The sequence below is a fragment of the Trichoplusia ni genome, chromosome 3 (assembly GCF_003590095.1).
Source record: "Trichoplusia ni isolate ovarian cell line Hi5 chromosome 3, tn1, whole genome shotgun sequence".
Lineage (NCBI taxonomy): Eukaryota > Metazoa > Arthropoda > Insecta > Lepidoptera > Noctuidae > Trichoplusia > Trichoplusia ni.
Genome location: NC_039480.1, coordinates 4,440,703 through 4,451,991, shown reverse-complemented (window position 1 = coordinate 4,451,991; position 11,289 = coordinate 4,440,703).

The window sequence follows — 11,289 nt, the reverse complement described above, 5'->3', positions numbered from 1 at the left end:
AAAACTCCCGCGTGATCCGGTTCGAGGACACTGCCAGGCGGGTAGTTTGACTGGGGCGGTACATCTGTCAAAGAATAACGCAGGTGTCCTAAGGCCAGCTCAGCGAGGACAGAAACCTCGCGTGGAGCAAAAGGGCAAAAGCTGGCTTGATCCAGATGTTCAGTACGCATAGGGACTGCGAAAGCACGGCCTATCGATCCTTTAGTATAAAGAGTTTTTAGCAAGAGGTGCCAGAAAAGTTACCACAGGGATAACTGGCTTGTGGCAGCCAAGCGTTCATAGCGACGTTGCTTTTTGATCCTTCGATGTCGGCTCTTCCTATCATTGCGAAGCAAAATTCGCCAAGCGTTGGATTGTTCACCCATCAAAAGGGAACGTGAGCTGGGTTTAGACCGTCGTGAGACAGGTTAGTTTTACCCTACTGATGGCTTGTCGTTGCGATAGTAATACTGCTCAGTACGAGAGGAACCGCAGTTTCGGACATTTGGTTCATGCACTCGGCCGAGCGGCCGGTGGTGCGAAGCTACCATCCGCGGGATTATGCCTGAACGCCTCTAAGGCCGAAGCCAGCCTAGCCGAATCCGGCAAGGATATGCTCACTGTGGAGCCCCGAGAGTCGGGAGGCTCTAAACAATGTGACTTTACTAGTCGCGCTTCACCACGTGAGGTGCGACGTCGAAGCCCATTTGGATCGCGGAGATCGATGCTGTCCGTTTAACGCGTGCATCACGGCTCCGAAGGTCCGAATTTACCTCAGTTCGATGTCGGGGCTCGGAATAGTCTGTAGACGACTTCCGTTCCTGGCGGGGTGTTGTGCTCGGTAGAGCAGCGTCGTGCTGCGATCTGTTGAGACTCAGCCCTACGCCAGGTGATTCGTCCGAGGACGATGATAATGTAAACACACAAACACACATCAAGACAACGTGTGCGACGACGGACGATGTTCTGTCGCGTTTTCGTTTTCTTCATTAATATTTCATTAATACACGAACGGTACACTAACGATATAACACTCTGATTCAACAAACTCAATTTTAAACATATAAAAAAACGTAATTTTTCACCGCGCCCCATTGAGATGCGCTTGCGCATCTTAAATAGTCAATTTAATACACGAACGGTAACGGGTCAAAAAATTAATACACGAACGGTAACGAACATCGAAATTTAAAAAAATAATCTTTCTCTCGATACAAATGAAGTTTACATCGATTATAACTGACGTCTATTAGCCGTTCCTCCTGTAAATCTCGATCGTAATATCAATAATACAACAACGAAACAAGCAAGCGCTCAGACAATATATTACATAGATATGTAGATGTAAACAAACGAATAACACAACAAGAACGCTAAACGAAACTAACTCGCACTCTCACTTCGTACATATACACCACGACGGCACGGGCAAGCTGTGACAAGCCGCTTGAGAGCGAGAACACACCTCGAACGAACATACATACTAGGTACCTACCTACCTAACTACAATATAAATGCAAAAAAAATATATCATGGTGGGTGATCTTAGCGTCTTAAACGCATCTCTAACTATGCATACATATATGTATTATAGTACCTACTAACTAGTAGTAGTAGTAGTAGTAGTAGTAGTAACCAGAAACCCAGCAGGCACGCGCGCTCGCGCGGGGGGGGGGGGGGGGGTGCTTGCGTTCCTGCCTTCATAGGCGTCTGTGTCACACCACACCAATGAAGACTCAAACACTCACCAAGTCGTTGAACCTAGACAAACACCCAGGCACCCCCCCCCCCCCCCCCCCGGCCACACACCCCCGCTCTGCAGCGCCTCAGGTTCTTTTGTGGTGGTCGATGTTAGTTCTTCAGGTTGATGGAGGCCACCCTCTCAACATATTCAATACCAATATCTGGGTGGGTGGGGGAGGAGCGGAGGGGGGAGGGTAGGGGCGGGGGCTAGGTCTCCACTGTCGGCTTTCACTCACCTCGAGGGTAGGTAGTGTTTGAATGACACCACCGACGATCCCTGATCTGCTGATCTCGAAACTTTTCAGTTCACTCGGTCGCTTGGTACGTGGATATCTCATCGTATAACGTATTTCTCCTCCGATACTATATACGTTTAAGTTTGCAACAATGTCATGCGGCGCGCGCAGATGCGCGCACGTATGATGTTGTGCGCGTGCGCGTGCGCAGCTTTCAGCGACTTAACGTTGACACGCGAACATTATTATGTTAGTGTGTTTCACGTTAAGTCGCTGAATGTCGTCTACGAACGAAAAATGGACGACACACACATGTAGTAATATTATTATGAAGATGATCAACACACATACATATTATTATATATATATATAAGTGTATATATATATATTAGTATGTAAGTGTGTAGTACTGTGTGTGTTGTGCGTTTGTGTAACTTCAACTGTGTGGACCGTCGGTTCGTAACAACGTTACGATTCGTTAACGGTTCAAATGTTATAAAATATGACTTTAATCGTGACGTGATCGATTCAAACGCGCACGGATACGCTAATGTGAATCTTTCGCGAGTTCAATCACGATTATTTATTTTTGTGTAAATAGTATTGTTCTATATACGCATTATTATATGATTACATACATAAACTAAACAATGAATATAGTGAATACGGACTCTGTACAATCCGGGCAATTAAATCGTTGTTTGACGTATTTTATTATGTTAACCGAGATTATTATTAAAGTGAATGAAATCGTGTCTCGATACGAACGTTCACCATCGGGGTTTTTTCATTATATTGTACCCTTATAGGCGTCGTCGTAGTCGTCGTCGTCGTCGTCGAAAACAATATTCGTCTCAATTATTATACGAGCTCGCCCGTACAAGCGTCTGCGTTAATCCGTCGACGCGCGGGAATGAGGATTTCTCGTAAGTATCGATATAGAGAGAGGACGGTATACGTGTGTACCACCGCAATCGAAAATCGAAACGAACGAGAACGTCTTTCATATGAATGAAGCTCCCTGGTTGATCCTGCCAGTAGTTATATGCTTGTCTCAAAGATTAAGCCATGCATGTCTCAGTGCAAGCCGTATTAAGGCGATACCGCGAATGGCTCAATATATCAGTTTTGGTTCCTTAGATCTTACTCAGTTACTTGGATAACTGTGGTAATTCTAGAGCTAATACATGCAATCAGAACTCTGACCAGTGATGGGATGAGTGCTTTTATTAGATCAAAACCAATCGACGGATGGCCATGTGTCTGAAGTCGTTAATTTTGATGAATCTGGATAACTTTTGCCGATCGCATGGTCCAGTACCGGCGACGCATCTTTCAAATGTCTGCCTTATCAACTTTCGATGGTAGTTTCTGCGACTACCATGGTTGTCACGGGTAACGGAGAATGTCTGAGAAAGGACATAGGTTGCATCGGAAAAAAAGAATTAATGGGAGATCAAAGGAATTCTGGGAGTGGGGTACAGCTTTTAAAGTTGGCTTTAAATAATATTGTTTATTTTAAATCTATACTCTATACTAATATAAAAAGCTGAAGAGTTTGTTTGTTTGAACGCGCTAATTTCAAGAACTACTAGTTCAAATTGAAAAATTCTTTTCGTGTTCAATAGATCATTAATCGAGGAAGGTTTGAGGCTATAAACCATCACGCTGCGACTAATAGGAGCGAAGGTACAATGGTAAATGTGGGAAAAACAGAGTAGATATAAATCATAACTTATATCTTCTAACCGAGCGGACGAAGTCGCGGGCAACAGCTAGTCAAAGAATTATGTCTGGTAAACGAAGCCAAATTACAATTTTCGCAAAATTTTCTCGTGTTTGTTTCGTAACATCATTGTTACAAAGAAAATGCATTACTGCTATGTCACATTTTTCTATTGTATTTTTTTTTCCCCGTTACATTAGCGAGAAATTAAAAGTGACAGTGACAGCCCATTAGTGCATTTTGACAAAGCAGGCTTTTTTGAAACAACTTTCTGTTTTCGTGAAATACGCCATATCTGCTAAAGACAACCATGGGATAAAAAATTGACTTTTACTGATTTTATCTTTTTATCATTGTAATCGAAATTTATTTTTATGTTGTACTTCTTCTTGGCTCAGCTGTAGCTGCACAAGTTAATCTCTCTCAGGTTAAGCTTCGCTTGATACGGTTGGTCCATGGATATGTGACCATCTATAACAATATAGATAGATAGAGATACTTTCACAATTATAATACTGCTATGGATTATGAGTTTAGGCTATAAAATCGATTATTGCGAGTCTGAATACAAATAAGGTAAAGATATATAAATAGTTTAGATAGGACTAACGGACGGGCAAAAGCAGACCTCAGAAATTTTATATGGTTTCATTTTTATCCTTTTAGTAAGGAACCCTAAAACCAAGAGGTTTAGCAACGATCAGTGCAATCATAAATTTTAAGTGACCATCCTAAAAATCTTTTTTTTGTATTTGTACGGGACCATCAGCGTCACAAGACCGTCTCGCACTTGTTTTTTTTTTCATATTTTTTATAATATGTTGCATCAGGTGAGATTATAACACAACCTTCCCTAAGAAAAGTCTAAACTGCAAATTATAAACACTTCTGCTTACCCACTTAACGAAAACAGTCGCATACAATACAAACGAATTTGAAACAGCAAATTAGTGACCGTTTTTTATTACATTTCAAAACCAGTATATTTTGAGCTCTTACGTAAAGACCGTTGACCTTTTCGGAGGCTCTGTTTAACTTGGCGGTTGGTAAGCCATTCATCATTGTGACTCGCGGTTTTGTAAATCAACAGGTTTGGGGTCAGATCTTTATATTTTAGGAGAGACTTAAGAATAGATAGATAGACGGACAAACAAGCTTGTTTCAAATATTTGTGTGATCCACGAATGCTTGTCCTGAGTCTGGGTGTCTTGTGCGTGTGACTTGAATGTTTGTGAAACCCCCCACGATGTATGTAGATCTTCGAGACACATGGTTAAATTCCTTAGTGCAGGAATTATTTCTCGTTGTCGTCCTTTTAGTACTGGAAGCTGACTCCAACATTATTGGGAAAAAGCTAGGATGATGACTACAGGCTGGTGTTATTAACAGCTTCGGTAATGGCGCCCCACCGTGGAGCAGCTCACAAGCGTGGTGATCAATGCTCGTTCTCTGTATGAGAGGCCTGCAGTGGGACAGTTACAGGCTGGTGTTATTAACAGCTTCGGTATTGGCGCCCACCGTGGGGCAGCTCACAAGCGTGGTGATCAATGCACGTTCTCTGTATGAGAGGCCTGCAGTGGGACAGTTTAAATAATGCTCGTTCCCTCATAGTTTTCCATATATGTAATAATACTCCTTTATCTAATACTGAAGCCGCTAAAAATCTATAAAATCCTAACAAACCCCGGTTTTCTCTAACAAAAATTAACCCTCCAATGCGCTTTTAACGCGTTATCGATTCAACCCTTAAATAGTCAGTCATGCCTTATTATCATGAACAAAGGGCCAAGTTAAAACACAGCGACCCGCAAAATACCCCCAAAGTCGTTGGACACAAATTGCTTGTGTCATTCAACGGTTAAGTAGGGAGAGGGTTAAAAACAAAGATTTGGGAAACAGTTAAAATTTTTGTAATTATACATCATTATCATCAGCCTTTGTCGTCCCACTGCTGGGCATAGGCCTTCCCTTTCTCGTTGATTTCTGTGGTCATGTACCAGCCTTAAGTAATACAATGATAATATTGACATGCCTGTTGGTCTAGTGATTGGTGACCCTGACTGTTACACAGTTAAAATTATCACAGATAAAGAATTTTTGGTCTAGTACTTGTAATAACCATAAAAAAAGAAAAGAAAATTGAAATTTTAGTTATTGATGTAGTTACAACAAAAAATACAAAAATAGGAAGAAATTTAGGTTAAGCAACAGATGCTAAAGTCAATAATGGGATGATGAACTTTTTTTTTTGCAGTGTCCGTCTTGTAGTTTTTTGTATAATAATGGATACGTATTTTTTTATTCGTCCCGCAAACATAAACTGACCAAATTACAGTGAATGAAACTTACGCGTGACGTCACGGTTGTGTATAAATTTTACTCTATCGTTACGTCACAAGCCCCTTCTCCTAAACATTAAAGCAGTTAATCTTTGTCAATTCTAGTTTTTCTGAAAAAGGAAAAAATACGTGTCTCATAGTTTTCAATTATCTAACTGAGGGACTAATGAGATTTTTTTCTTTTTATACCCAGTCATCATCCCTATTCGATGGTCGACGTATTTTCAAAACTTCAATCTCAAAATTGTTCGATATCCACAACAAAGTTATAAAGGAAATAGAAGTCCAACAAAAAACATTAAAAAAATATAGAAATCAAGGTTAAGCAACAGTTGAAACACCCAATAATTCAATGGTTGACCCATATTTTTATCAAAAATCAATTTCGCCTAAACCTATAGGTATATACGGGACCCCCAGGGTAGCGGATACAACTCACAATTGACTGCTTTTAATATTATTCCGTGTCTCCACTCCCTATATGTGTAAATAAAATAATAATAATAATAAATGCGGACAACATCACATACATTGTTCTGAACCCAAAGTAAGTTGCCAAAGCACTTGTGTTATGGAATTCAGATACAACGAAGGTACCACAAACACCCAGACCCGAGACAATGTAGAAATGTGATTTTTACATTGACCCGACCGGGGATCGGACCCGGGACCTCAGAGCTAGCGACACCTTGGAACCGGTGCGTACGCCACTCGACCACGGAGGTCGTGTAGTACAGTCAGCACAAGAAGATCGATTAAAAAAGTCATAGGCAGAAAACGTTGACTCCAGTAAGCTATATTATAAAAATGAATCTTACAGAATTAATGATGTCAATATAATGAATTTAACGACCGGCCTGTTGGTCTAGTGGTTACCCTGACTGCTATCCCGGAGGTCGTGAGCTCGATTCCCACCCAGGACAAATGTTGTGTGATGAGCATGATAATTTGTTCTGTGTCTGGGTGTATATTTGTATTTATTTGTATTTATTTATATTATGTATGTATTTAGAGATATATAAGTATGTTTATCAGTTGTCTAGTACTGATAATACAAGCTCTGCTTAGTTTGAGACTAGATGGCGCTGTGTGAAAGTTGTAGCTTGCTTAACTTGCGATTTCCAGCGACTCTGCTCACTACAATTCGAAAAGCCTCCTAACCTATATGTTGTAAACTATCTGTGTACCAAGTTTCGTCTAAATCCGTTCTGTGGTTTTTGCGTGAAAGAGTAACAAACATCCATACATACAAACTTTTGCGTTTATAATATTAGTAGGATTATATTATTTTTACTAGCTGTTGCCCGCAACTTCGTCCGCATGGGTAGAAGATATAAGTTATGATTTATACCCGCCCTGTTTTTCCCACATTTTCCATTGTATCTTCGCTCCTATTGGTCGCAGCGTGATAGTATATAGCCTAAAACCTTTCTCGATGAATTATTGAACACAAAAAATTTTTCAATTTGAACCAGTAGTTCCTGAGATTAGCGCGTTCAAACAAACAAACAAATTCTTCAGTATTATATATTAGTATAGATATAGATTAACTTGCAAACTGCATCTTAGCAGTTTAACAGTATTTAATAAAGATTTTATTTATGCCTACTTGTTTTGAAAGTCCATATGATACGTATTCTGTTCCTGACGGTAGGTACCCTCTGCCTACCCCTTTACACATTAAGAGCGAGAGGGTCTTTACGCTGTTACACCGACACCGCATGAGTGAATTATTTATTTTTAGATACAATCCACACGTGTATAAACTAATAACAAATAAGTTTTCTCTTTTAAAGCAACAAACGGTATAATGAACTAAATAGTATTTTTTTTAACAAAAACGTAAATACGACTTCAAATGAAAACTAATAAGGGAATTTTAAAGTTTTGTCTATGAACCATAGGGCAGTTTTTAGGCGTTAAAGGAACGAAGAATCAAGAAAAACGGTTCATCGAGTACGAAGTTCTTAAGGTAACAATACAAAAAAATAATAAATTGAAAAAAAAAATCTCTTTTAAAAATGTCCATTAAAATTTTATCAAAATCGGTCTTAACATTTTTAGAGTTGCAAATTGTAGGGTGAATTTCCCGGACCCAAAAATTGCGTGGCATCGATGAAATCGGTACTAAAAAGCATTGTTATAATGTTCTAACATTTTTTTTAGATAGATGACATAAAAACCTATCTGTAGCAGTAAATATTTTATTAATAGAATTAATAGGTTTTCCAAAAAAAAAAGTTAAACCACATAATCTTTCGTCGCCGTGTTTGTCCACACGTCACCTTGATGTATTAAATACATCATTGATCAAAAATGTATCGTTATTTATATTAAAACTTAGTTTTATTTGATTCGTGAATAGTTTAAGTATTGTCTTGGAATACATTTATTCAAATATCTAAACAATACAACGTATGGTTTATAAGAAACCGTTTGTCCCAGAACTACCTTTCATCGCCATGTCCTAAACATATTCGAGAATATAGCATATTCTAACGTTTTGCGTCGCTCCCGTTGTGCGTTAAACGTTGCATATAAGTAACGTCGAAAGGCTCGACAAGGAACGACGTGTGTACGCGTTTTCGAGCTATAATTAAAAGTATTCGATTTTTTGGTACTGGCCATTTTTTCTTTCATCGCCGTGGATAGGTCTAACTTCTATTTCAATAAGTTTTTAATCTCGATTGAGCATTCAATACAATGCCATTTATATTTAGTTTATTTGTAAAGTGTTCATTACTGTTAATTATTACCAGTTTTTTAGTAAATTGAATTATACCCCTTGATTTTCATCGCCGTGCTTTCATTGCCGTGGTTTCCGTGGACAAAATTTGCTATGGTAATGAAAAAAAATACACGGGAATGAAAAAAACATCATCGCCGTGCCTTGTAAAACAGTTTCCTTCCATTGCCGCGGCCACGTGTTTCATTTCCGTGACTTATGCTTTCATCGCCCCTGGACAGGGATGTATCTATTTATAGTTATATTATAAAAATAATATCATGTGTTACTGGATTTTAACATATTATATTCTATTATTATTGCGTATAAATTAATAGTATTTATTTTTGTTTCAATTATTAACTTTATCATTTAAAAATTCTTGTACACTATAATAACATTTAATTGCCATGGACGCATGTTTCATTGCTGTGCATGCATGTTTCATCGCCGTGGCACGGAATTTTCAATCTTGTATATCTCGTTAGTTTTTTAAGCTATCTGCTAGATATTAAGCAAAACTGCATATCTGATCATAAACTTGAGTAAACACTATTTTATCTTCTTCTTAGTTGAAGAATAAAAAATCCACGGAAATGAAGATTTTATTGGACCTGTTGAAATTCACCCTGTACTGTCATCTTTTGAAGCGACTCTGAACACCAGTTACCTCGCGACTGTCTATCTGACAACACAACACATGTCACTGTAACACAGCATCACATAGTTACATTTTAACCGTAACTATGAAAGTTAAACTACTAAAACGCTCTTAATACTAAACTACACTAACATTTTTAACCACGAAACTTGACTCGAACACTTGACGAGCTAAGATAACAAACTTGATCAACTAGACATCAAAGGGAACCGTCAACCTTTGAGATCAAAGTACCGACGCCGAGCGGTTTTGTTAAAATTACTTACATAAGTAGTTTGTTAGTTAAGCCTTTTAATCAATGGGTTTAAATAAATGACGTTTTGTTTTAAATGTCACTCCTATATATGATGATTAACAGTTTCTTCTAAAAGATTACTATTTATTTATTTATTTAATTATCACACGCTGTAATAAATAGGAGCAGAGCAGTACCTAATTAAATAATTATGTAACTCAGAAATTAACTGGATGAACCAATTCTGTTGATACTTTTATCATTTAACTTGAAATGTAATTTGGTCAATTTTGGTCCCATTTTTATCAAGTTTGATTTTAATTTAAAGTCTGAATGTTTTTATTTTCTATCTTCAGAACTTAATACATTTGGATAAATCGTAGTTTTTTATTTTATTTAACGTGATATATCTGTAATTTGACCCCACAAACCTCATCACATTTGTCTCAGTAGTTTTAATTTGAAATCGATCACATATTTCCGTTGTTAAAAAATATTATTTTTTCGCCAGGACCCAGACGGATCAATAATGCGGGCACTTGGTCAGCATGAACAACTCCTGTCAGACGGTGACATTATAAGGATAAATAGCATTTATGGTATAGACTGCTTTCTAGCAAAACGGGGTGTAGACAAGAAAATAGAAAACAGAGCTGACGAAGGCTATGTGGAGTTACAAAACGGAAAGGGATTCGCTGAAGAAACTTATTTGGGCGGGACAGGTGCTTCGGAAGAAAAAGATGTTGAAACCAAAGATGCTTCGGAATAAATTTTGTTAGATTTATATGGTTGTCGTATTTATTTTTTAACCTTAATAGCTGGTAAAATTTAAGCTGACTGGCTAGTTATTAGACGCCCTGACTGCTACACCGGAGATCGTTAAATTCCCACCCAGGGCAAATGTTTGTGCAATGAGCACGATCGTGTTTTGGTGTAATTTGTCTATATTATGCATGTATTTAGAAATATAAGTGTGTTTATCAGCTATCTATTAATAATAAAAAATTGCATTTGTCCTGGATGGGAATCCAAGACACGGCTTCCAAAAAGGTAACAGAGTGACTGTAATCAGTCAGGCAGATATTGACAAGTCAATAAATACAGATTTGATGCCAAAATGCAGACAAAATACTTATAAATGTAACTTTTTCAAAGTTATGTAGGTACTTAATGTCTTAGTATTTCAAGACACCACTCACAAAGCTGGGTTCTAATTATTGAAATCTAAAATCGCCCGCAGTGAGCTAGCGTGGTGATCAATGCTCACACCTTCCCTACACGGGAATAGGCCTGTGCCCAGCCGTAGCACGTATATAAGCAATTAGGCAGGTATTTATTATATTAAAGATACCGTCAAACAAGCCAACTTTGCCAATCAAGGTATCTTTGCCCCAAAAGCAATTTATAAACAAATCCTCTTACATAAGAATCAATTTTAGTTTTATGGTAACATTTATAATCAACTTTCCACCCAAATAATAAATATTGCCAAAAAACTAAAATTGTTTCTTATATTAGAGGATTTGCTTATAAATTGCCTTTGGGGCAAAGATACCTTGATTGGCAAAGTTGGCTTGTTTGACCGGTACTTTTTAAAATCCGTTCATAAAACATTATTTACTTAATTCAAATAATACAAATTCCA